At 46.2% G+C, this 26,146-nt stretch overlaps 2 long non-coding RNA genes across 2 annotated transcripts in view; one reads left to right on the top strand and one right to left on the bottom strand.

The window, feature by feature from the left end:
- LOC308578900 overlaps positions 1-26,146 on the top strand; it is a 753,836-nt gene that overhangs the window by 280,285 nt on the left and 447,405 nt on the right. The window lies entirely within an intron of this gene.
- Positions 8,254-9,851, bottom strand: LOC308578906. The gene is made up of 2 exons (XR_014004202.1): positions 9,793-9,851; positions 8,254-8,649 (listed from the first exon to the last, which is right to left on the bottom strand). It is a non-coding gene; the product is annotated as an uncharacterized lncRNA (long non-coding RNA).

Here is a 26,146-nt window from a genome sequence, read left to right on the forward strand (position 1 = left end):
TAGATTTAGAGGGATTTAACACCAGATTTGGTTGGCTCGCATAGCTGTGGCACAATAAAGAGAGGGTACACAAAGGCTTCTCTAACCATATCATCAGAGGAGCGTTGCTTGAGGTATGGGATAGAAATAAAAGACTTATAGAAAAAGACACCCCCTGGTGGCTATCACCAATCGATATTCTAACAATCAAAAAATTGAACATGGAAAGTGGAAGATGGACCTATGAAGACCTCCTGGTAAGATCAGATAAAGGATGGAAAATTAGAACATATGAAGATTTAAAGGATAAATTAACGGGTTGGCTACAATTTCACCAAATTAATGCCTTATGGAATGAACATAAAAAAACAGGGATGAATGAGAAAAAGTCCAGATACCAGGTGGAAATACTAGAAGGTAATTCCAAACTCTTATCCAAAATGTATAACCAATTACTAGATTGGGATACTAAGGATGAAGAGATAAAGGAAGTTATGGTCAAATGGGCCATAAATCTTGGATACAACCTAGAATACGATAGGTGGGTGAAACTTTGGAACAAGGATATGAAGTTCACAGCATGTGTTGGACTCCGAGAAAATATGGAAAAAATGATGTACCGATGGTACATCACTCCTGTGAAATTGGAAAAAATGTATAAGACCGGAGACAAAACATGCTGGAAATGCAAAACAAAAGAGGGTGATTTCCACCACATGGTGGGACTTGTGAAGAAGTGAAAAGGTTTTGGGGACTTATTTATGATGAATTAAAAAAAAATTCAAAATATACTTTCCCAAAAAAACCCGAAGCCTTCCTCTTGGGAATGGTCGGAGAGGAGATCAAGAAAGAAGACCAAATAATGTTCCAATATGCAACTGTAGCTGCCAGGATATTGCTAGCGCAAAATTGGAAAACCCCTAATATCCCAACTGTTAGAGAATGGCAAATTAAATTATTTGAGTATATAGAATTAGCAAAGATGACACAAAAAATCAGGCATCAAAAAAGTGTAAAATTTATTAATGATTGGAACAAATTCATAACATACATAGAAGCAAATTTAGGAAATATTAAAATCACAGTAGGTGTACCATAAAGCCTGTGATGTATAGATAGATGTTGTAAAATGATACTGCAGAAAGGTATTCTGGCTCATAGCCCAAAATCGAGATGGAGGGAAGTCAATTAATGTTATGTTATGAATTGATGTTGGTTTGTTTTCCGTTTGTTTTCTTTTTGTATGTGTTGCTTTGTCTTTTTTCTTTCTTTCTTTTTTGTTCGTTTGTATGTTTTTGTTCCTTCACTTTTTATGGTTTTGTCTTAAAAAAAGAACTCAATAAAAAGAAATTTAAAAAAAAGAAAAGGAATGTTCTCTTGAGGGGATTTGGAGCATGACCTGGGAAGCAAGCAAAGAAGACTGGATAGGACTGTAAATAAGCAGAAAGGGAAGCAGGAGCCACAACCACCTTCTGCATCTGTTCATCTTTTCTTCAATGGGTAACGTTCCTTTACAATGTCGGTGCTCATTTTTTTATACTACTTTTATTTATTTTGCACTGTTATACACATCTGGATAATGAGTGCGTTCTTTTGTGCTTCCTAATGCTGGTCGTTGACAGTTACACCACAGAAAACTAGACAGATAAGCAACAATCCAAGACAAGTCGTTAGTGGCTGAATAAAGCCCACCAGGCCAGTATTAAAAATGCATGGAAATAAAATACATGTCTGTTTGCTTTTTACTCTGTGAAGGTAAAGTGGTGCTTATTTCATTTGCATGATCTAATAAAAGGAGTGGAAAAGACAATTGCCTCAAACAAAGTAACCCCCACCCCCGAATTGCAAATGTTCCTATAAAGATTAACATGGTTATCTTATTTGCACAATTGATGTGTAATACATTTGTATTGTATTTGAAATTTAGTCTGAATGGTTTTCTCTGTTTTCCCTTTTGTCAGTCTGCTATACATGTGTGGATTAGATAATATGGCATTTCAATTAGCTCAGGTGAATTGGTAATGGGATTTTTTTAACACAGAAGGTACAGTTCCTCAGTAGTTGCAAAAACAATGGAAAGTAGATACAGCAAATACTAACGCCACCACCAAAAATCAGAAACCTTGTGACTTAAGCCTTATGGCATATATGGGTATCTGTGGCCCTCCAATTGTCGCCAAAGTCCAACTCCCAATAATCCCATCCATTGTGGACAGAGGTGCAAGTTATTTTATTATCCATACATACAAAATTTATACCCTGCTCTCCCTCCCTCCCAAAGGAGCTAGATTTAAAAGTAGACTTAGAAAGATTTCAGTTTAGGGATTATCCACACTTCCTCTTCTCCCACTGTTTTCTCCCAAGGAAAGCTACTCTTTGGCATTCAGCTGGAGCAAATGGCAATTCAGCTTTCCCCCAGATTGCCATTTGTTCTGATCTATCACTAAAGAGTGGGCATTCCCTTGGAAATTAGTGGGTTAAGTGGAAAACCTCTCAGACCGGTGCCGTAGCACAAGAGGAAGTGTGGATGAGCCCTTAAAGCCTTGCAGAAGAGGAAGGTCTTCAGTAGGCATTGAAAAGAGAGGAAATGATGCCTGTCTAATATGTAATCTGAGGGAATTCTAAAGAGTAGGTGCCACACCACTAAAGACCTGATTCCTACATTGTGTGGAATGGAGTTCCTGATAAGATGGTATCTGCAGGAAGCCTTCACCTGCAGAGTGCAGTGACTGATTGGGTATACAAGGGGTGAGATGGTCTTTCAGGTAACTTAGTCCTATAGGATTTTATACACCAGAACCAGAACCTCGATTTGTTTACATGGTCCTTTACCAGTGTAGGAATAAGCAGAATTATCAGGGTATTTGTAAGGTCTGTAATAAATCCTCCCTTTGTCTGGGAACAGAGCCTTTTGAGGAATGGTTGAGAGAGTTGGGTATGTTTAGCTTGAAGAAGTGAAGACCAACAGGTGATACAACAGGCATCTTCAAATATCCTAAGGGTTGTCACATGGAAGATGTAGCAAGCTTGTTTTCTCCTGCTTCAGAGGGTAGGACCTGAACCAATTGATTCCAAATTACAAGAATGGCTATTCAAACAAAACATTAAGAAGAACTGTCTGGTGGTGAGAGCTGTTCAATAGTGAAATGGGCTACATAGCTCAATTGGTTAGAGCATGGCGCCGATAATGCCAAGGTTGCAAGTTCAACCCCCATATGAGACAGTTGCATATTCCTGCAATGGCAGGAGATTGGACTAGGTAATCCTTAGGGTCCTTTCCTACTCTACAATTCTATGATTTAAAAGAAGGTGGTGGAGTTTCCTTCACTAGATGTTTTTTTTTTTTTAAAGAGGTTGGGTGACCTGCTCTCGTGAATTCTTTAGCTGTGATACCTGCACTGCAGAGGGTTGGACTAGAATTCTATAACATGTCCATTCTTTACCATTCTTTTCATTTCTTAGAACTGCGAATCTCTCTCCTAGTTCTTTGATTAACCTTTCTTGTGGGGAGGAAACAACAAAAAATGATAGCAATTCAATTGATTAAGCAACAAAAATAATCTTAACTGCCTTGCATTGCAACTCAGTAACATTTGCACCAATAGAGTTTTGTGAGTTATATAGCAGAGGTAAGTGGGGGGAAAACATGTGGGCTTACTGAGATTTAACATGTAGTGAGAAAACAGTAGAATAAGCATATTGAGGATGCATCGGTTGCCAGCAAATAAATCGTTCACCCCTGGGCAGTCTAGTTATTTTGAACATTTCTTTTAATGCTTGCCTGGAGATGTGACAACCCTTTCTGTGCAAGCAGGATCCTTAATAAAATGCTGCAGCAACCAGTGAGGATCTAAATGTTGAAATCACTAAGCTTTATAAATCTGTGCATGTACAATGGAGGTATCTGAATTACAGTCTTGTTATAAAGCCATGTTCTGTAATTTGGTATTAGGGTCATATTGCAGGATCCTCTACTGCTCGTTCTCCCCTGGGCCCTAAGACAGGTATTAATGGAAGAGGACTTCTCTTTCACCTTTCCATCTGGGATCCTGCAAACAGCTTACACCAGAAAACCTAAAACACCACCATGCCCCCCAAAATGGCCAGTCTGGAACATAAATTGTTAGTTTCTCCCATTTGAAATTCTCATTTCTGACATTGAGCACAGGATGGCAAAATGTGAGGAACAGTTAAGATCTCTGTGGACATCTGCCTCATGTAGTGAACCACAGGACTACAGAGATACAGGTAGCAGCTTCTCAATGCAGCTCCTATCTTGAAAATTTATATAGACAACAGTGTGCCAGTTGGAGCAATGACCTGAGTCAGTATTAGACTGCTTCCTAAGATAGTTCTGAAGAGGAAAGGCATGTTTTAATTGCATCTGTAACAGGATATGACATCAGCTATCATTCCTCTCCCCTTCCCCATTCTCAGTATTGGTACAGGATTGGAAGATGGTTTCAATGTCATCTTTGGGTCTGTGTCCAAATCTGTGGTTTTATTTATTGTCATGGATACGACAGCCCAAAACTGAGAAGGGCAGCCTGAGCTAGACAGCAGGCAGGCAGAAGGAGAAGAAGGAGACTCGCAGATTTCTCAGACAGCTGGAACCAGTGGTCTGTCGCTTCCTCCCTCTATAGCTGGCAGGAATGTGGCTTCTCAACACAGAAAAGGCGGGCTGGATGGGAGCCAGCTCTCTGAGGAATCACAGTCACTCATGGCACAGGGGAGGGAGAGAATTTCCTCAGCGGAAGAGGAGGTAGCTGACCCCATCAGTCCCAGAACTAGACAAATGGAAAAAGTCCAAGACAGACGACGACACCTGAAACGTAAGAGTAGGAGGTTCAGGATATTCTGTAGTAGCTGGAAGTGTTTTTCAGATGAGTCAACGTAATTGTGATAGATGGTTGCTTGGGGAGAGTGATTGGAGGCTAATTGCTTGCATGCAATCAATCTTCTGTTGATTGCCTCTTGCATGCTGTTTTCTCAAGTCGGAAGCAGGCCAGCTCCTGACATTTATTAAATGTATTTCTATACTTTTATCTTAAAAAATCAGTAAGGTGTACAACATAAAAAGGATAAAACACCATTACAAACTGTACCTATATCTGTAAAATTGGATTCCATGGTTAAAAAAAACCTGCCAAAGTAGTCAGACCAATTTCTTTGTTAAGTCAATGGCCCTAGCTAAGCATTCCTTTTTACATAATTAAACAATTGGCTCTGTTGCCACAGAAAGAACTAACTGGTGATGGGGCAAGAATTTTTTCTAGCCCTGTCTGAAGTCCTGGAGACAAGAGGCTTGAATTGCTCTCTGTGATGAAGTCCCTTAGAAACCTAATGGAGGAACAAGGTGGAATGGAGTGTTAATGCTGTGAGCCCCTGCAGTGTGTGTGTGTATGCGTGGCCACAATCTCCAATGACTTCCATTCAAAGGAAGCCAAACAAAGGTATGCTCTGGCAGCCCCAACGTATCTCAAAGCTCAGCGATTGGGGTGCTCATGAAAATGCATATATCAGAGAATATATGACAAGCAGAACATAGGAAGCTGTCATATTCTGAGGCAGAACATTGGACCATCAAGCTCAGTATTATCTTCACAGGCAGAGGCTCTCAATGATTCATATGATCATTGATCATGATTCAGGTGATATTTCCCAATCCTACCTGGAGATGTCAAGGGCTGAACCTAAGACTTTCTGCATAAAAATCCTGATGTTCTACCAATGAATTATGTACCATGCAAAGAAATATGCCAGCAGACTCTTGTGCTCTGTTTCTGCCTTGTTCCATTACCTGCCCATAGATAAGTAACTGGACAACCAATTGCAAATGGGAGTGACAACAGATCCCATTTTCTCTTCATGTACCTGACTTTTGCACTTCTTTTTGTAGCCTTTCAGGTACCTGAAAGATTCTCTCACCCCTTATATACAGTCAGGATGCTATCAGCAGCTCCCAGCTGGTTGCCCAGGAAAGTATAAAGACAAGGAAAAGTTTCTTACAGTTCTTTTTTTATTTCAAACTTTACAGAGAGAGGCTATAGAACCCAGCCACTTGGATAATGTTGTCCTGAGTGAATTCTCTCCCACTTCCTCATTTGTCATCATCATCACCTTCTCTATGGATGCCACTCAGTGCCTTCTGCCTTCAAGCTCTTTGCTCTCCTATTTTTAAGGCTCACCAGGTTCTGGGAGATGGTGGGTCTAGAATGCTTTCTAATTACATGTTAGCCAGCTGCTGGTCTAGAATGCTTTCTAATTACATGTCAGCCAGCTGCTGCTCTGGCTCTCCCCTCCCACTATTTCCCGACTTTTCATTTATTATGTTGATAACCCATCTTTCTGGGTTTCTTTTTTTAAAAAATATTTTTTATTAACTGGCCAATCAAATAAAATTAAATTACATCACATAAATTCCGAATTACAAAGCTGAATTTTAAATTTTGTTGGGGGGACCCATATTTCAAGATCCGAAGGGGGATTCTGATCATCTTCTTGCTACTGCGTTAATGTCCAAATCAGTCCAAATCAGTATCTTTCTAGGTTTCTCGTCTTTTCTCTTCCAGGCAGCGACAGCAGTGAGGCCCGCAACTCCAATACAGCTCTCCTCCCACCAAGACCCAGTTCTATGGTATAGATATATACCATAGATTCCGGCGTATTAGGTGCCTGGGCGTATTAGTCTTATAAGCCCAGTTGCCTAATACGCTGGGCAGCTCCGTGCCGGGAGAAGGCCGCCCGGCACGGAGCGGAGCCCGCCGACCCTGCTGCTGCTTCTGAAGCAGCAGTGGGTGGGTTCCGCGCCAGGCCACTCTCTCCCGGTGCGGAGCAGAGGCCGCCACCCCAGCAGCGGGGGGGGGGGCATACCCGGCATATAAGGCGACCCCCGACTTTCCCCTTCATCTGCCTCTGAGCTGTGACCTCCTGCAAACCACTGTTGTAAATCTATACTGTCTTCCTCTTCCTCCTCCCTGGAAGGGTCAGGATGGGGAGGCAGTCCATTCCTCCTCCTCCTCTGTCCAGCCCAACATAAACCCAGTCAGTCACTGCACTCTGCATGTGAGATTCTCTTACAGATACCATTTTATAGGAAGTCTGTTCTGCATAATACAGGACTCAGGCCATTAGTGTTATGGCACCTACCCTAAGTAATTCTTCCCTTTGAATATCAGGCAGACGCCGTCCTGATTGTCTTATCAGCACCTACTGAAGACTTCCCTCTTTGAATGAGCCTTTTAAGTTGAAATCTTTCCCAATATCAATTTAATTGCTTTAAAGATTTTTTATTAAAATTGTTTGATCACTTGTTGTTCTCCACCCTTGATTCAATAGGAGTTAACTCCTAGGGGCCATGGGGGCTTTCGCCCCCACAATACAATATTTGAGGGGGCTGGGCCCCCACAAAGTTGATGGGCATTCCAGTTCAAATGGTGTGTTTGCACTGTGTCATGTGATAAATTATGCAGGGCAGGGCCTACCTGGACCCCGACAATATTTTATTCAAGTTGACATCCCTGCTTGGCTGTTTTGGATAGAAGCATGGGATATAAATCTAATAAAAAATAATAATACTACATATATTATAATGAAGGGACATTCAGCCTACTTATACACATAGCATAAATTGTTGCAAAGCAAAGTTTGGATTCAGATCAGAATAATTTTGATCCAACCATCCATTTTACTTTCTTGTGTCTGCAAATGCTTTGACACACTTGATTTTACTTTGCTTTATCTTTCTGCCTTCCTAACTTAAATAATGCAGCTCAAGAGGAATGGTATGAAATGTGGAGAAAAAATAAGGTAGTTTCATCTGCTTCTAACCAAAAAAAGGCCAATAATTTGCAGCAAAACAATAATAATCACCATTGAAACATTGCAGCACAGCCTTGGGAAAAGAGGCCTGGTGAGAGGGCATGGCTTAGGGCAGTGGTGTCCAAACTTTATTCAAAGAGGGAAATGCAGACCCCGGACCAAAAAATGTCCCCCTCCGGCCCTCCTATGTTAGAAATTCTAGTATAAAAAAACTGCCTCTTTCCTCTCAGCTGCTATGTATGTTTGTGACATCACAGGAAACCATATATAGACAGGGCTGAAGAAACTAGGCCTCAAGGGGGGCATTTGTTAATAAAGAAATGATGACAGAGCCCCCCCCTTGTGATGTATGTGTCATGTGGACTCCATGGCACCCTAAGAAGCCCTCCTTAGCACTCACCAAGGCCCCCTGACTTCCCATGTGAATCATAATACAATATAAAACAATACAATACGATACAATAAACTTTATTGGCATTTCAAGTTAAGACATTTCAAAATCGCATGAGATACAGTCTTTTTTCTTCCCGTTTCCTGTTTCTAAGAGATTTGAATGGGGAAATCCTTTTGATTCTTCAATAATAAGAGGCAGTGGGGTGAGGGAGGCCAGGGCCACATCCACACCATTTAATGCACCATGAAGCCGCTTTAAACACTCATGGCTTAAACAACCCCCAAAGACTCTGGGAGCTATAGTTTGAAAAGGGTGCCGAGAGTTGTTAGGAGACCCCCTGTTCCCTGGCAAGAAGGGAACCCTACCCCTGATGCTAACCCTAACCCTAACGCTAACCCTTAACTAGAGCTGCACTTCCCAGAGTTCCCTGGCAAGAAGGGAAACCTACCCCTACCCTAACCCAACCATAACCCTAACCCTAACTCCAACTGTAACCCTAATCCACCCTAACAACCCTCCGCCCCCTTAACCACCTATAGTTCCCAGAATCCATGAGGATAAGCCATTCCTGTTTAAAGCGTCTTCATAGCACTTTCAATGGATGGTGCGCCTAATGTGGACTAATGTTGCCTCCCTCATTTTCTTCTCTATCCCCACTGCCCCAGGGTGGTTCACAGTTTATTTAAAATCCTAAAAAAACAAACCCTCAACAAATTCAACCCTAAAAAAAGGTTAACAACTTGGGTTGGCTGTTTCGGCGGCCCTCACAGCCCTTCACTTCATCAAATCTGGCCCTCTTTGAAAAAAGATTGGACAGGGTTACAGTCAAAGAGTCTAAGAGAAGCAGAGAAGCGGGTGCTGGATGTCCGGAGTTTCATTCTCTCCCGTGCTGCAGAGTGTGTGTGACTACTGGATCACATACTCTGTGTGTTGACGTTCCATTCTTTGGAAGAGAGGGAACAGAAGGAACTGCGCGCCACTTCCGTCTTCTTTGTTCTGTGTTCTGTTGTTCTCTCTCGGACGGCCCACCCCCCATGGTGCTTCTGTTGGAAAAGGGGTGTGGTTTAAGCAGCCCGGTTGCCCCACCCTTTCCCATTGTGCCCTGTCCCTTTCCCTGCAAGGGTTCAGGTGAGTGCAAAATGCCTACCATAAACGCATGCAGAAAGACAAACGTATATTGCCACCCTACTTCCCATGGTAATCACAACACTATACAACACAATACAATAAAAATACCTTTATTGGCATTTCAAGTGAAGACCTTCCAAAATGGCTTGAGATACAAAGTCTTCTTTCTGTTTCCTGTTTCCGAGAGATCTGAATTGGGAAATCCTTTCGATTCTTCATTAATAAGAGGCAGTGGGGTGAGGGAGGCCATGGCCACATCCACACCATTTAAGGCGCTATGAAGCCGCTTTAAACACTCATGGCTTAAACAACCCCCAAAGACTCTGGGAGCTATAGTGGGAAAAGGGTGCCAAGAGTTGTTAGGGGGCCCCGTTCCCTGCCAAGAAGGGAACCCTACCTCTACCCCTACCCCTACCCTTACCCCCACCCCTACCCCTGACGCTAACCCTAACTCTAGCCCTAACGCTAACCCTTAAGCCTTAACTACAGCTACAATTCCCAGAGTTCCCTGACAAGAAGGGAACCCTAACCCTGCCCCCTAACTACAGCTACAATTCCCAGAGTTCCCTGGCAAGAAGGGAACCCTAACCCTGCCCCCTAATTACAGCTACAATTCCCAGAGTTCCCTGGCAAAAAGGGAACCCTAACCCTGCCCCCTAACTAGAGCTACAATTTCCAGAGTTCCCTGGCAAGAAGGGAACCCTACCCCCCCCACCCCTACCCTACCCCTAATCCTAATACTTAACCACCGTAACAAGTCTCCGTCCCCTTAACCACCTACAGTTCCCAGAATCCCTGAGGGGAAGCCATGCCTGTTTAAAGTGACTTCATAGCAGTTCAGTGGTGCACCTAATGTGGCCTAAAGTTCCCTCCCTCATTTTTCTCTCTCTCCCCACTGCCCCATCACTTGCAATGCAGCAGATGTCCGCCTGCAGTCTCCCTTCAAAGCTCATTCTCTCAGGTATGGCCACAGCCTTGTCCATTCCATTTCTGTTTCCTGTTTGCGAGAGATTTGAATTGGGAAATCCTTTCGATTCTTCATTAATAAGAGTCAGTGGAGTGAGGGAGGCCATGGCCACATCCACACCATTTAATGCGCTATGAAGCCGCTTTAAACACTCATGGCTTAAACAACACCCAAAGACTCTGGGAGCTATAGTTGGAAAAGGGTGCCAAGAGTTGTTAGGGGGCCCCGTTCCCTGCCAAGAAGGGAACCCTACCTCTACCCCTACCCTTACCCCCACCCCTACCCCTGACGCTAACCCTAACTCTAGCCCTAACGCTAACCCTTAAGCCTTAACTAGAGCTACAATTCCCAGAGTTCCCTGGCAAGAAGGGAACCCTAACCCTGCCCCCTAACTACAGCTATAATTCCCAGAGTTCCCTGGCAAAAAGGGAACCCTAACCCTGCCCCCTAACTAGAGCTACAATTCCCAGAGTTCCCTGGCAAGGGAACCCCAACCCTACTCCTCACCCTGACGCTAACCCTAACTCTAACCCTTAACTAGAGCTACAATTCCCAGAGTTCCCTGGCATGAAGGGAACCCTACCCCCACCCCCACCCTACCCCTAATCCTAATACTTAACCACCGTAACAAGTCTCCGTCCCCTTAACCATCTACAGTTCCCAGAATCCCTGAGGGGAAGCCATGCCATACTTCATATAAAGATTTCCTAATCACATGGTTTAGAAAACCTTTATGTACCTTTACTTTGTTATACCATAGGTACGAATGCCAACCATATCTATTATCATGGCCCTCTAAATCTAATAGGTCGGTGTTTTCTAAGGTCAGCCAGTCTTTTAACCATACCAAGCACGATGCTTCATAATATAAAGTCAGGTCTGGTAAATCAAAACCTCCTCTCTCTTTCTTATCTACTAGTATCTTCATTTTTATCCTTGGCCTTTTTCCCTGCCAAACAAACTTCGCTAAGTTTTTTTGCCAATCCTTAAATTGTCTTATTCCTTTTACCACTGGTATTGCTTGAAATAAAAATAGCAGTCTAGGTAATATATTCATTTTTATCACAGAGATTCTGCCTAATAATGACAATTTTAGTCTACTCCATATATCCATATCTTTCTTAATTTCTTTCCATACCATCATAGTTGTCCTTGTATAGGTTTATGTTTTTTGTTGTCATCCAAATTCCTAAATATTTTATTTTTTTAGCTATCGCGGTTCCTGAGTCTGCTTGTAATTCTTCCATCTCTTCTTTCTTCAAATTTTTCGCTAGCATTTTCATCTTATTTTTGTTAAGTTTAAACCCTGATACCTTCCCAAACTCTTCCATTCTTTTTATTGCCTCTTTCACACTTTGTCTTGGTTCTTCCAACGTTAAGACTAGATCATCCGCGAAGGCTCTTAACTTAAATTCTTTTCGTCCCACCTTAATGCCTCTGACTTCTGATGATTCTCTTAGCTTCTTATTCAAGACCTCTAGAACTGTAATAAATAGCAAGGGAGACAAAGGGCATCCCTGCCTAGTACCTTTAGTTATCTCAAAGTTATCTGATATGTTGTTGTTAATTATTAACTTTGCTTTTTGGTCCGAATAGATCGTGCCAATACCTCTCAAAAAAATTTCACCAATTCCTAGTACTTTTAAGTTTTCTTTCATGAAATGCCAAGAAACATTATCAAACGCTTTTTCCGCGTCTATAAACAATAATACTGCCTGTTTCTCATTTCTGACTTCAAGATATTCAATTATATTTATCAGGTTTCTTACGTTGTCCCTTAGTTGCCTCCCCGGCAGAAAGCCTGTTTGGTCCTTGTGTATCACCTTATTTAACACCATTTTTAGTCTATTCGCTAGTATATCCGCAAATAGCTTATAGTCGTTATTCAATAACGAAATTGGTCTGAAATTTTTTACATCTAATATATCCCCCTCTTTCTTCGGGATCAGTGTAATATAAGCTTCTTTCCAGGTGTTTGGCATCCTTCCTTCTCTTAAAACTTTATTCATTACTTCACTTAGAACAGGTCTCAGGTATTGCGATAGTGTTTTGTAATACTTTGCTGAGATACCGTCCGGTCCTGGGGCCTTCCCTATTTTCATTTTTTTTATTGCCTTCGTGACCTCTTGGTCTGTTATCTCCTGGTTAAGCATTCTTTTTTCTTCTTCTGAGATTTGATGTAGTTTATGGTCATGGATATACTTTTCTATTCTCTTATTGTCTTCTTTATCTTTCCTATAAAGATTTCTATAGAATCTCTGAAATACTTTTCTAATTTCTTTTGGGTCCTCAATCATTTTATCCCTGTCTTTTATTTTACAGATTGTGTTCTGTTTTTGTCTTGCTTTTATTTGCCAAGCCAAGAATCTCCCAACTTTATTGGCTGACTCAAATTTTTTTTGTCTCATAGATTTTATTTTCCATTCGATCTCTGTGTGTTGACGTTCCATTCTTTGGAAGAGAGGGAACAGAAGGAACTGTGCGCCACTTCCGTCTTCTTTGTTCTGTGTTCTGTTATTCTCTCTCGGACGGCCCACCCCCCATGGTGCTTCTGTTGGAAAAGGGGTGTGGTTTAAGCAGCCCGGTTGCCCCACCCTTTCCCATTGTGCCCTGTCCCTTTCCCTGCAAGGGTTCAGGTGAGTGCAAAATGCCTACCATAAACGCATGCAGAAAGACAAACGTATTTTGCCACCCTACTTCCCATGGCAATCACAACACTATACAACACAATACAATAAAAATACCTTTATTGTCATTTCTAGTTAAGACCTTCCAAAATGGCTTGAGATACAAAGTCTTCTTTCTGTTTCCTGTTTCCGAGAGATCTGAATTGGGAAATCCTTTCGATTCTTCATTAATAAGAGGCAGTGGGGTGAGGGAGGCCATGGCCACATCCACACCATTTAAGGCGCTATGAAGCCACTTTAAACACTCATGGCTTAAACAACCCCCAAAGACTCTGGGAGCTATAGTTGGAAAAGGGTGCCAAGAGTTGTTAGGGAGTCCCGTTCCCTGCCAAGAAGGGAACCCTACCTCTACCCCTACCCCTACCCCCACCCCCACCCCTGACGCTAACCCTAACCCTAACGCTAACCCTTAAGCCTTAACTAGAACTACAATTGCCAGAGTTCCCTGACAAGAAGGGAACCCTTACCCTGCCCCCTAACTACAGCTACAATTCCCAGAGTTCCCTGGCAAGAAGGGAAACCTACCCCCACCCCCACCCCCACCCCCACCCCCACCCCTACCCTACCCCTAATCCTAATCCTAATACTTAACCACCGTAACAAGTCTCCGTCCCCTTAACCACCTACAGTTCCCAGAATCCCTGAGGGGAAGCCATGCCGGTTTAAAGTGACTTCATAGCAGTTCAGTGGTGCACCAAATGTGGCCTAATGTTCCCTCCCTCATTATTTTCTCTCTCCCTACTGCCCCATCACTTGCAATGCAGCAGATGTCCGCCTGCAGTCTCCCTTCAAAGCTCCTTCTCTCAAGTATGGCCACAGCCTTGTCCATTCCATTTCTGTTTCCTGTTTGCGAGAGATTTGAATTGGGAAATCCTTTCGATTCTTCATTAATAAGAGGCAGTGGAGTGAGGGAGGCCATGGCCACTTCCACACCATTTAATGCGCTATGAAGCCGCTTTAAACACTCATGGCTTAAACAACACCCAAAGACTATGGGAGCTATAGTTGGAAAAGGGTGCCAAGATTTGTTAGGGGGCCCCGTTCCCTGTCAAGAAGGGAACCCTACCTCTACCCCTACCCTTACCCCCACCCCTACCCCTGACACTAACCCTAAATCTAGCCCTAACGCTAACCCTTAAGCCTTAACTAGAGCTACAATTCCCAGAGTTCCCTGGCAAGAAGGGAACCCTAACCCTGCCCCCTAACTACAGCTACAATTCCCAGAGTTCCCTGGCAAGAAGGGAACCCTAACTCTGCCCCCTAACTAGAGCTACAATTCCCAGAGTTCCCTGGCAAGAAGGGAACCCTAACCCTGCCCCCTAACTACAGCTACAATTCCCAGAGTTCCCTGCCAAGGGAACCCCAACCCTACCCCTGCCCCTGACGCTAACCCTAACTCTAACCCTTAACTAGAGCTACAATTCCCAGAGTTCCCTGGCATGAAGGGAACCCTACCCCTACCCCCACCCCACCCTACCCCTACCCCACCCTACCCCTAATCCTAATCCTAATACTTAAGCACCGTAACAAGTCTCCGTCTCCTTAACCACCTACAGTTCCCAGAATCCCTGAGGGGAAGCCATGCCGGTTTAAAGTGACTTCATAGCAGTTCTGTGGTGCACCTAATGTAGCCTAATGTTCCCTCCCTCATTTTCTTCTCTCTCCCCACTGCCCCATCACTTGCAATGCAGCAGATGTCCGCCTGCAGTCGCCTTTCAGAGCTCCTTCTCTCAAGTATGGCCACAGCCTTGTCCATTCCTCACTGCCAGTATTTCACGTTCACTTCTCCGATGTAAATAGGGATGTCCTGTGGTTCTCTTGATGACTTTTAAGACTGGACTTGGGGAAAACCTCACCGGCTCCAGACATCCCTGTAAGGCAAAGGCAAACAGGTGAGTGGGATGGCCAACACCCGACAGCGTCCCCCCAGATTCCTCCTCTGTTTGGCTGCCTGTTAACAAACAAGGCTTCCAAACCAGTTTGCACCCATCTCAGCCAGCGTAGCCTCGCAACATCCACTAGCCTGAATGCAAATTCTTCCAACAACCATCCACCAGCTGCAACCTCTTCAGGTCCATTGCCAGACATCAACCAGCTTCAGAGCTGAGTGTCAGTCACCTTCAAGTAGTGATCCCACCAGCAAGTAATCTTTGTACTTGCCTTCTTCTTGCTCCACAGCATCCCAGCACCGGGTTATTGCCCCTTCCGCTTGCCAGCTTGCCACCACGGGGCAGGAGACCACCAGGGCCACAGCATCCCAGCACCGGGCAATTGTCTCCTTCCGCTTGCCAGCTTGCTGTCAGGGGATCGGAGACCACCTGGGCTGAGTGCCACTGAGCTGCCCATTTCTCTCTGGGGAGGGCAACTGCTGAGGCTTGCGCCTTGGCCCACATTTATACCCGCTCAGCAGCCAAATGTTTTTGTCACATCACAATCAACCCACGGACAATGTCAGCAGCTGGGGAGGCATCACAATCACTCCCTCAGCCCTCACAATGGTGAGCGCAGCTCAGCAGCCAACACACACACACACACACACACACACACACACACACACACACAAGTTGTGCCAATATCTGTGAAGGCCACACCGGAAACCCAAGTGGGCAGGAGGGGGGACATTTTTAGGCCCAGTGGTTGCATTTCCCTCCCCACAACACTAGTCAAATGCACAAATGAACAGAGCAATGAAAGCAAGCCTTATCTTTGCACAGGAAGCTGTTCAAGGAATGACATGCAGAGAGAAAGTTAGCATCTCAGGAAAAAAGCACTTTTTTGTCAATCAATCAATCAATCATTTATTGTATTTGACTAAAAGCCATTACAAATCCAGTTACAAAAGCACCAAACCCAATGACCCAAACTTATGTTGTCCCCTGCTCCTTTCCCTGCAAGGGTTCAGGTGAGTGCAAAACGCCTTGGGGTGCAGCAAGCTTTGGGGAGGGGCTGGGGGGAGGATGCAATACTAGGGATGCAATTCCTAGGGAAAGAAAGTGGCCACGTGTTCAGTTATGGAAAACTTAATAAATACTTCATACAAAAATAAATAAATAAAATAAATACTCAATGACCTGCCTTTCAAGTAAGTGGAAATGAAGCAGCTGGTTGCCATGGTGAAATTATGATGACACTGTTACTCTGTAGTGGCAGTGCTGAAATCCTAAGTCAGATTCAAGGGGGGGGGGATTTCCCCCCAAGGCCAAGCCTACCAGCTAACAGTGACCTTAAGTTTTCCAGTAAAACATGAAATGGTGCACACGCTACATCTTGTTTGTGCGCTTATCAGGCATGTCCAAGGTCCATTTGGGGGGGCCTAATCCAGCCCACCGGTCAGTTTAATCCGGCCCCTGTGGCAGTTTATTTCCTGGGGTAAAATCCTAAAAAAACAAACCCTCAACAAATTCAACCCTAAAAAAAGGTTAACAACTTGGGTTGGCTGTTTCGGCGGCCCTCACAGCTCTTCACTTCATCAAATCTGGCCCTCTTTGAAAAAAGATAGGACAGGGATACCGTCAAAGAGTTCGAGAGAAGCAGAGAAGGGGGTAATGGATGTCCGGAGTTTCATTCCCTCCCGTGCTGCAGAGTGTGTGTGACTACTGGATCACATGCTCTGTGTGTTGACATTCCATTCTTTGGAAGAGAGGGAACAGAAGGAACTGTGCGCCACTTCGGTCTTCTTTGTTCTGTGTTCTGTTGTTCTCTCTCGGACGGCCCACCCCCCATGGTGCTTCCGTTGGAAAAGGGGTGTGGTTTAAGCAGCCCGGTTGCCCCACCCTTTCCCATTGTGCCCTGTCCCTTTCCCTGCAAGGGTTCAGGTGAGTGCAAAATGCCTACCATAAACGCATGCAGAAAGACAAACGTATATTGCCACCCTACTTCCCATGGTAATCACAACACTATACAACACAATACAATAAAAATACCTTTATTGGCATTTCAAGTGAAGACCTTCCAAAATGGCTTGAGATACAAAGTCTTCTTTCTGTTTCCTGTTTCCGAGAGATCTGAATTGGGAAATCCTTTCGATTCTTCATTAGTAAGAGGCAGTGGGGTGAGGGAGGCCATGGCCACATCCACACCATTTAAGGCGCTATGAAGCCGCTTTAAACACTCATGGCTTAAACAACCCCCAAAGACTCTGGGAGCTATAGTTGGAAAAGGGTGCCAAGAGTTGTTAGGGAGCCCCGTTCCCTGCCAAGAAGGGAGCCCTACCTCTACCCCTACCCCTACCCCCACCCCCACCCCTGACGCTAACCCTAACACTAACGCTAACCCTTAAGCCTTAACTAGAACTACAATTGCCAGAGTTCCCTGACAAGAAGGGAACCCTTACCCTGCCCCCTAACTACAGCTACAATTCCCAGAGTTCCCTGGCAAAAAGGGAACCCTAACCCTGCCCCCTAACTAGAGCTACAATTCCCAGAGTTCCCTGGCAAGAAGAGAACCCTACCCCCACCCCCACCCCCACCCCTACCCTACCCCTAATCCTAATCCTAATACTTAACCACCGTAACAAGTCTCCGTCCCCTTAACCACCTAAAGTTCCCAGAATCTCTGAGGGGAAGCCATGCCTGTTTAAAGTGACTTCATAGCAGTTCAGTGGTGCACCAAATGTGGCCTAATGTTTCCTCCCTCATTTTTTTCTCTCTCCCCACTGCCCCATCACTTGCAATGCAAAAGATGGCCGCCTGCAGTCTCCCTTCAAAGCTCATTCTCTCAGGTATGGCCACAGCCTTGTCCATTCCATTTCTGTTTCCTGTTTGCGAGAGATTTGAATTGGGAAATCCTTTGGATTCTTCATTAATAAGAGGCAGTGGAGTGAGGGAGGCCATGGCCACATCCACACCATTTAAGGCGCTATGAAGCTGCTTTAAACACTCATGGCTTAAACAACCCCCAAGACTCTGGGAGCTATAGTTGGAAAAGGGTGCCAAGAGTTGTTAGGGGGCCCCGTTCCCCGCCAAGAAGGGAACCCTACCTCTACCCCTACCCTTACCCCCACCCCTACCCCTGACGCTAACCCTAACTCTAGCCCTAACGCTAACCCTTAAGCCTTAACTAGAGCTACAATTCCCAGAGTTCCCTGGCAAGAAGGGAACCCTAACCCTGCCCCCTAACTACAGCTACAATTCCCAGAGTTCCCTGGCAAAAAGGGAACCCTAACTCTGCCCCCTAACTAGAGCTACAATTCCTAGAGTTCCCTGGCAAGAAGGGAACCCTAACCCTGCCCCCTAACTACAGCTTCAATTTCCAGAGTTCCCTGGCATGAAGGGAACCCTACCCCTACCCCACCCTACCCCTACCCCACCCTACCCTACCCCTAATCCTAATCCTAATACTTAAGCACCGTAACAAGTCTCCGTCCCCTTAACCACCTACAGTTCCCAGAATCCCTGAGGGGAAGCCATGCCTGTTTAAAGTGACTTCATAGCAGTTCTGTGGTGCACCTAATGTAGCCTCATGTTCCCTCCCTCATTTTCTTCTCTCTCCCCACTGCCCCATCTCTTGCAATGCAGCAGATGTCCGCCTGCAGTCGCCTTTCAAAGCTCCTTCTCTCAAGTATGGCCACAGCCTTGTCCATTCCTCACTGCCAGTATTTCACGTTCACTTCTCCGATGTAAATAGGGATGTCCTGTGGTTCTCTTGATGACTTTTAAGACTGGACTTGGGGAAAACCTCACCGGCTCCAGACATCCCTGTAAGGCAAAGGCAAACAGGTGAGTGGGATGGCCAACACCCGACAGCGTCCCCCCAGATTCCTCCTCTGTTTGGCTGCCTGTTAACAAACAAGGCTTCCAAACCAGTTTGCACCCATCTCAGCCAGCGTAGCCTCGCAACATCCACTAGCCAGAATGCAAATTCTTCCGACAACCATCCACCAGCTCCAACCTCATCAGGTCCATTGCCAGACATCAACCAGCTTCAGAGCTGAGTGTCAGTCACCTTCAAGTAGCGATCCCACCAGCAAGTAATCTTTGTACTTGCCTTCTTCTTGCTCCACAGCATCCCAGCACCGGGTTATTGCCCCCTTCTGCTTGCCAGCTTGCCACCACGGGGCAGGAGACCACCAGGGCCACAGCATCCCAGCACCGGGCAATTGCCTCCTTCCGCTTGCCAGCTTGCTGTCAGGGGATCGGAGACCACCTGGGCTGAGTGCCACTGAGCTGCCCATTTCTCTCTGGGGAGGGCAACTGCTGAGGCTTGCGCCTTGGCCCACATTTATACCCGCTCAGCAGCCAAATGTTTTTGTCACATCACAATCAACCCACAGACAATGTCAGCAGCTGGGGAGGCCTCACAATCACTCCCTCAGCCCTCACAATGGTGAGCGCAGCTCAGCAGCCCACACACACACACACACACACACACACACACACACACACAAGTTGTGCCAATATCTGTGAAGGCCACACCGGAAGCCCAAGTGGGCAGGAGGGGGGGACATTTTTAGGCCCAGTGGTTGCATTTCCCTCCCCACAACACTTGTCAAATGCACAAATGAACAGAGCAATGAAAGCAAGCCTTATCTTTGCACAGGAAGCTATTCAAGGAATGACATGCAGAGAGAAAGTTAGCATCTCAGGAAAAAAGCACTTTTTCGTCAATCAATCAATCAATCAATCAATCATTTATTGTATTTGACTAAAAGCCATTACAAATCCAGTTACAAAAGCACCAAACCCAATGACCCAAACTTATGTTGTCCCCTGCTCCTTTCCCTGCAAGGGTTCAGGTGAGTGCAAAACGCCTTGGGGTGCAGCAAGCTTTGGGGAGGGGCTGGGGGGAGGATGCAATACTAGGGATGCAATTCCTAGGGAAAGAAAGTGGCCACGTGTTCAGTTATGGAAAACTTAATAAATACTTCATACAAAAATAAATAAATAAAATAAATACTCAATGACCTGCCTTTCAAGTAAGTGGAAATGAAGCAGCTGGTTGCCATGGTGAAATTATGATGACACTGTTACTCTGTAGTGGCAGTGCTGAAATCCTAAATCAGATTCAAGGGGGGGGGGATTTCCCCCCAAGGCCAAGCCTACCAGCTAACAGTGACCTTAAGTTTTCCAGTAAAACATGAAATGGTGCACACGCTACATCTTGTTTGTGCGCTTATCAGGCATGTCCAAGGTCCATTTGGGGGGCCTAATCCAGCCCACCGGTCAGTTTAATCCGGCCCCTGTGGCAGTTTATTTCCTGGGGTAAAATCCTAAAAAAACAAACCCTCAACAAATTCAACCCTAAAAAAAGGTTAACAACTTGGGTTGGCTGTTTCGGCGGCCCTCACAGCCCTTCACTTCATCAAATCTGGCCCTCTTTGAAAAAAGATTGGACAGGGATACCGTCAAAGAGTTCGAGAGAAGCAGAGAAGCGGGTGCTGGATGTCCGGAGTTTCATTCTCTCCCGTGCTGCAGAGTGTGTGAGACTACTGGATCACATGCTCTGTGTGTTGACATTCCATTCTTTGGAAGAGAGGGAACAGAAGGAACTGTGCGCCACTTCGGTCTTCTTGGTTCTGTGTTCTGTTGTTCTCTCTCGGACGGCCCACCCCCCATGGTGCTTCCGTTGGAAAAGGGGTGTGGTTTAAGCAGCCCGGTTGCCCCACCCTTTCCCATTGTGCCCTGTCCCTTTCCCTGCAAGGGTTCAGGTGAGTGCAAAATGCCTACTATAAACGCATGCAGAAAGACAAATGTATTTTACCACCCTACTTCCCATGGGACGCGGGTGGCGCTGTGGGTAAAAGCCTCAGCGCCTAGGGCTTGCCGATCGAAAGGTCGGCGGTTCGAATCCCCGCGGCGGGGTGTGCTCCCGCTGCTCGGTCCCAGCGCCTGCCAACCTAGCAGTTCGAAAGCACCCCTGGGTGCAAGTAGATAAATAGGTACCGCTTACCAGCGGGAAGGTAAACGGCATTCCGTGTGCTGCGCTGGCTCGCCAGATGCAGCTTTGTCACGCTGGCCATGTGACCCGGAAGTGTCTCCGGACAGCGCTGGCCCACGGCCTATAGAGTGAGATGGGCGCACAAACCCCAGAGTCTGTCAAGACTGGCCCGTGACGGGCAGGGGTACCTTTACCTTTACCTTTACCTACTTCCCATGGCAATCACAACACTATACAACACAATACAATAAAAATACCTTTATTGGCATTTCAAGTTAAGACCTTCCAAAATGGCTTGAGATACAAAGTCTTCTTTCTGTTTCCTGTTTCCGAGAGATCTGAATTGGGAAATCCTTTCGATTCTTCATTACTAAGAGGCAGTGGGGTGAGGGAGGCCATGGCCACATCCACACCATTTAAGGCGCTATGAAGCCGCTTTAAACACTCATGGCTTAAACAACCCCCAAAGACTCTGGGACCTATAGTTGGAAAAGGGTGCCAAGAGTTGTTAGGGAGCCCCGTTCCCTGCCAAGAAGGGAGCCCTACCTCTACCCCTACCCCCACCCCCACCCCTGATGCTAACCCTAACGCTAACCCTTAAGCCTTAACTAGAACTACAATTGCCAGAGTTCCCTGACAAGAAGGGAACCCTTACCCTGCCCCCTAACTACAGCTACAATTCCCAGAGTTCCCTGGCAAAAAGGGAACCCTAACCCTGCCCCCTAACTAGAGCTACAATTCCCAGAGTTCCCTGGCAAGAAGGGAACCCTACCCCCACCCCCACCCCCACCCCTACCCTACCCCTAATCCTAATCCTAATACTTAACCACCGTAACAAGTCTCCGTCCCCTTAACCACCTACAGTTCCCAGAATCCCTGAGGCGAAGCCATGCCTGTTTAAAGTGACTTCATAGCAGTTCAGTGGTGCACCAAATGTGGCCTAATGTTTCCTCCCTCATTTTTTTCTCTCTCCCCACTGCCCCATCACTTGCAATCCAAAAGATGTCCGCCTGCAGTCTCCCTTCAAAGCTCATTCTCTCAGGTATGGCCACAGCCTTGTCCATTCCATTTCTGTTTCCTGTTTGCGAGAGATTTGAATTGGGAAATCCTTTCGATTCTTCATTAATAAGAGGCAGTGGAGTGAGGGAGGCCATGGCCACATCCACACCATTTAATGCGCTATGAAGCCGCTTTAAACACTCATGGCTTAAACAACCCCCAAAGACTCTGGGAGCTATAGTTGGAAAAGGGTGCCAAGAGTTGTTAGGGGGCCCCGTTCCCTGCCAAGAAGGGAACCCTACCTCTACCCCTACCCTTACCCCCACCCCTACCCCTGACGCTAACCCTAACTCTAGCCCTAACGCTAACCCTTAAGCCTTAACTAGAGCTACAATTCCCAGAGTTCCCTGGCAAGAAGGGAACCCTAAACCTGCCCCCTAACTACAGGTACAATTCCCAGAGTTCCCTGGCAAAAAGGGAACCCTAACTCTGCCCCCTAACTAGAGCTACAATTCCCAGAGTTCCCTGGCAAGAAGGGAACCCTAACCCTGCCCCCTAACTACAGCTACAATTCCCAGAGTTCTCTGGCATGAAGGGAACCCTACCCCTACCCCCACCCCACCCTACCCCTACCCCACCCTACCCTACCCCTAATCCTAATCCTAATACTTAAGCACCGTAACAAGTCTCCGTCCCCTTAACCACCTACAGTTCCCAGAATCCCTGAGGGGAAGCCATGCCTGTTTAAAGTGACTTCATAGCAGTTCTGTGGTGCACCTAATGTAGCCTAATGTTCCCTCCCTCATTTTCTTCTCTCTCCCCACTGCCCCATCACTTGCAATGCAGCAGATGTCCGCCTGCAGTCTCCCTTCAAAGCTCCTTCTCTCAAGTATAGCCGCAGCCTTGTCCATTCCTCACTGCCAGTATTTCACGTTCACTTCTCCGATGTAAATAGGGATGTCCTGTGGTTCTCTTGATGACTTTTAAGACTGGACTTGGGGAAAACCTCACCGGCTCCAGACATCCCTGTAAGGCAAAGGCAAACAGGTGAGTGGGATGGCCAACACCCGACAGCGTCCCCCCAGATTCCTCCTCTGTTTGGCTGCCTGTTAACAAACAAGGCTTCCAAACCAGTTTGCACCCATCTCAGCCAGCGTAGCCTCGCAACATCCACTAGCCTGAATGCAAATTCTTCCGACAACCATCCACCAGCTCCAACCTCATCAGGTCCATTGCCAGACATCAACCAGCTTCAGAGCTGAGTGTCAGTCACCTTCAAGTAGCGATCCCACCAGCAAGTAATCTTTGTACTTGCCTTCTTCTTGCTCCACAGCATCCCAGCACCGGGCAATTGCCTCCTTCCGCTTTCCAGCTTGCCACCACGGGGCAGGAGACCACCAGGGCCACAGCATCCCAGCACCGGGCAATTGCCTCCTTCCGCTTGCCAGCTTGCTGTCACGGGATAGGAGACCACCTGGGTTGAGTGCCACCGAGCTGCTCATATCTCTGGGGAGGGCAACTGCTGAGGCTTGCGCCTTGGCCCACATTTATACCCGCTCAGCAGCCAAATGTTTTGTCAATCAACCCACAGACAATGTCAGCAGCTGGGGAGGCATCACAATCACTCCCTCAGCCCTCACAATGGTGAGCGCAGCTCAGCAGCCAACACACACACACACACACACACACACAAGTTGTGCCAATATCTGTGAAGGCCACACCGGAAACCCAAGTGGGCAGGAGGGGGGACATTTTTAGGCTCAGTGGTTGCATTTCCCTCCCCACAACACTAGTCAAATGCACAAATGAACAGAGCAATGAAAGCAAGCCTTATCTTTGCACAGGAAGCTGTTCAAGGAATGACATGCAGAGAGAAAGTTAGCATCTCAGGAAAAAAGCACTTTTTCGTCAATCAATCAATCAATCAATCAATCATTTATTGTATTTGACTAAAAGCCATTACAAATCCAGTTACAAAAGCACCAAACCCAATGACCCAAACTTATGTTGTCCCCTGCTCCTTTCCCTGCAAGGGTTCAGGTGAGTGCAAAACGCCTTGGGGTGCAGCAAGCTTTGGGGAGGGGCTGGGGGGAGGATGCAATACTAGGGATGCAATTCCTAGGGAAAGAAAGTGGCCACGTGTTCAGTTATGGAAAACTTAATAAATACTTCATACAAAAATAAATAAATAAAATAAATACTCAATGACCTGCCTTTCAAGTAAGTGGAAATGAAGCAGCTGGTTGCCATGGTGAAATTATGATGACACTGTTACTCTGTAGTGGCAGTGCTGAAATCCTAAGTCAGATTCAAGGGGGGGGATTTCCCCCCAAGGCCAAGCCTACCAGCTAACAGTGACCTTAAGTTTTCCAGTAAAACATGAAATGGTGCACACGCTACATCTTGTTTGTGCGCTTATCAGGCATGTCCAAGGTCCATTTTAGGGGCCTAATCCAGCCCACCGGTCAGTTTAATCCGGCCCCTGTGGCAGTTTATTTCCTGGGGTAAAATACTAAAAAAAAAACCCTCAACAAATTCAACCCTAAAAAAAGGTTAACAACTTGGGTTGGCTGTTTCGGCGGCCCTCACAGCCCTTCACTTCATCAAATCTGGCCCTCTTTGAAAAAAGATTGGACAGGGTTACAGTCAAAGAGTTCGAGAGAAGCAGAGAAGCGGGAGCTTTATGTCCGGAGTTTCATTCTCTCCCGTGCTGCAGAGTGTGTGTGACTACTGGATCACATGCTCTGTGTGTTGACGTTCCATTCTTTGGAAGAGAGGGAACAGAAGGAACTGTCCGCCACTTCGGTCTTCTTGGTTCTGTGTTCTGTTGTTCTCTCTCGGATGGCCCACCCCCCATGGTGCTTCCGTTGGAAAAGGGGTGTGGTTTAAGCAGCCCGGTTGCCCCACCCTTTCCCATTGTGCCCTGTCCCTTTCCCTGCAAGGGTTCAGATGAGTGCAAAATGCCTACCATAAACGCATGCAGAAAAACAAACGTATTTTGCCACCCTACTTCCCATGGCAATCACAACACTATACAACACAATACAATAAAAATACCTTTATTGGCATTTCAAGTTAAGACCTTCCAAAATGGCTTGAGATACAAAGTCTTCTTTCTGTTTCCTGTTTCCGAGAGATCTGAATTGGGAAATCCTTTCGATTCTTCATTAATAAGAGGCAGTGGGGTGAGGGAGGCCATGGCCACATCCACACCATTTAAGGCGCTATGAAGCCGCTTTAAACACTCATGGCTTAAACAACCCCCAAAGACTCTGGGAGCTATAGTTGGAAAAGGGTGCCAAGAGTTGTTAGGGAGCCCCGTTCCCTGCCAAGAAGGGAGCCCTACCTCTACCCCTACCCCTGACGCTAACCCTAACCCTAACCCTAACGCTAACCCTTAAGCCTTAACTAGAACTACAATTGCCAGAGTTCCCTGACAAGAAGGGAACCCTTACCCTGCCCCCTAACTACAGCTACAATTCCCAGAGTTCCCTGGCAAAAAGGGAACCCTAACCCTGCCCCCTAACTAGAGCTACAATTCCCAGAGTTCCCTGGCAAGAAGAGAACCCTACCCCCACCCCCACCCCTACCCTACCCCTAATCCTAATCCTAATAATTAACCACCGTAACAAGTCTCCGTCCCCTTAACCACCTAAAGTTCCCAGAATCCCTGAGGGGAAGCCATGCCTGTTTAAAGTGACTTCATAGCAGTTCAGTGGTGCACCAAATGTGGCCTAATGTTTCCTCCCTCATTTTTTTCTCTCTCCCCACTGCCCCATCACTTGCAATGCAAAAGATGTCCGCCTGCAGTCTCCCTTCAAAGCTCATTCTCTCAGGTATGGCCACAGCCTTGTCCATTCCATTTCTGTTTCCTGTTTGAGAGAGATTTGAATTGGGAAATCCTTTCGATTCTTCATTAATAAGAGGCAGTGGAGTGAGGGAGGCCATGGCCACATCCACACCATTTAATGCGCTATGAAGCCGCTTTAAACACTCATGGCTTAAACAACCCCCAAAGACTCTGGGAGCTATAGTTGGAAAAGGGTGCCAAGAGTTGTTAGGGGGCCCCGTTCCCTGCCAAGAAGGGAACCCTACCTCTACCCCTACCCCTACCCTTACCCCCACCCCTACCCCTGACGCTAACCCTAACTCTAGCCCTAACGATAACCCTTAAGCCTTAACTAGAGCTACAATTCCCAGAGTTCCCTGGCAAGAAGGGAACCCTAACCCTGCCCCCTAACTACAGCTACAATTCCCAGAGTTCCCTGGCAAAAAGGGAACCCTAACTCTGCCCCC

Source organism: Podarcis bocagei (assembly GCF_964188305.1).
Source record: "Podarcis bocagei genome assembly, chromosome: Z".
Lineage (NCBI taxonomy): Eukaryota > Metazoa > Chordata > Lepidosauria > Squamata > Lacertidae > Podarcis > Podarcis bocagei.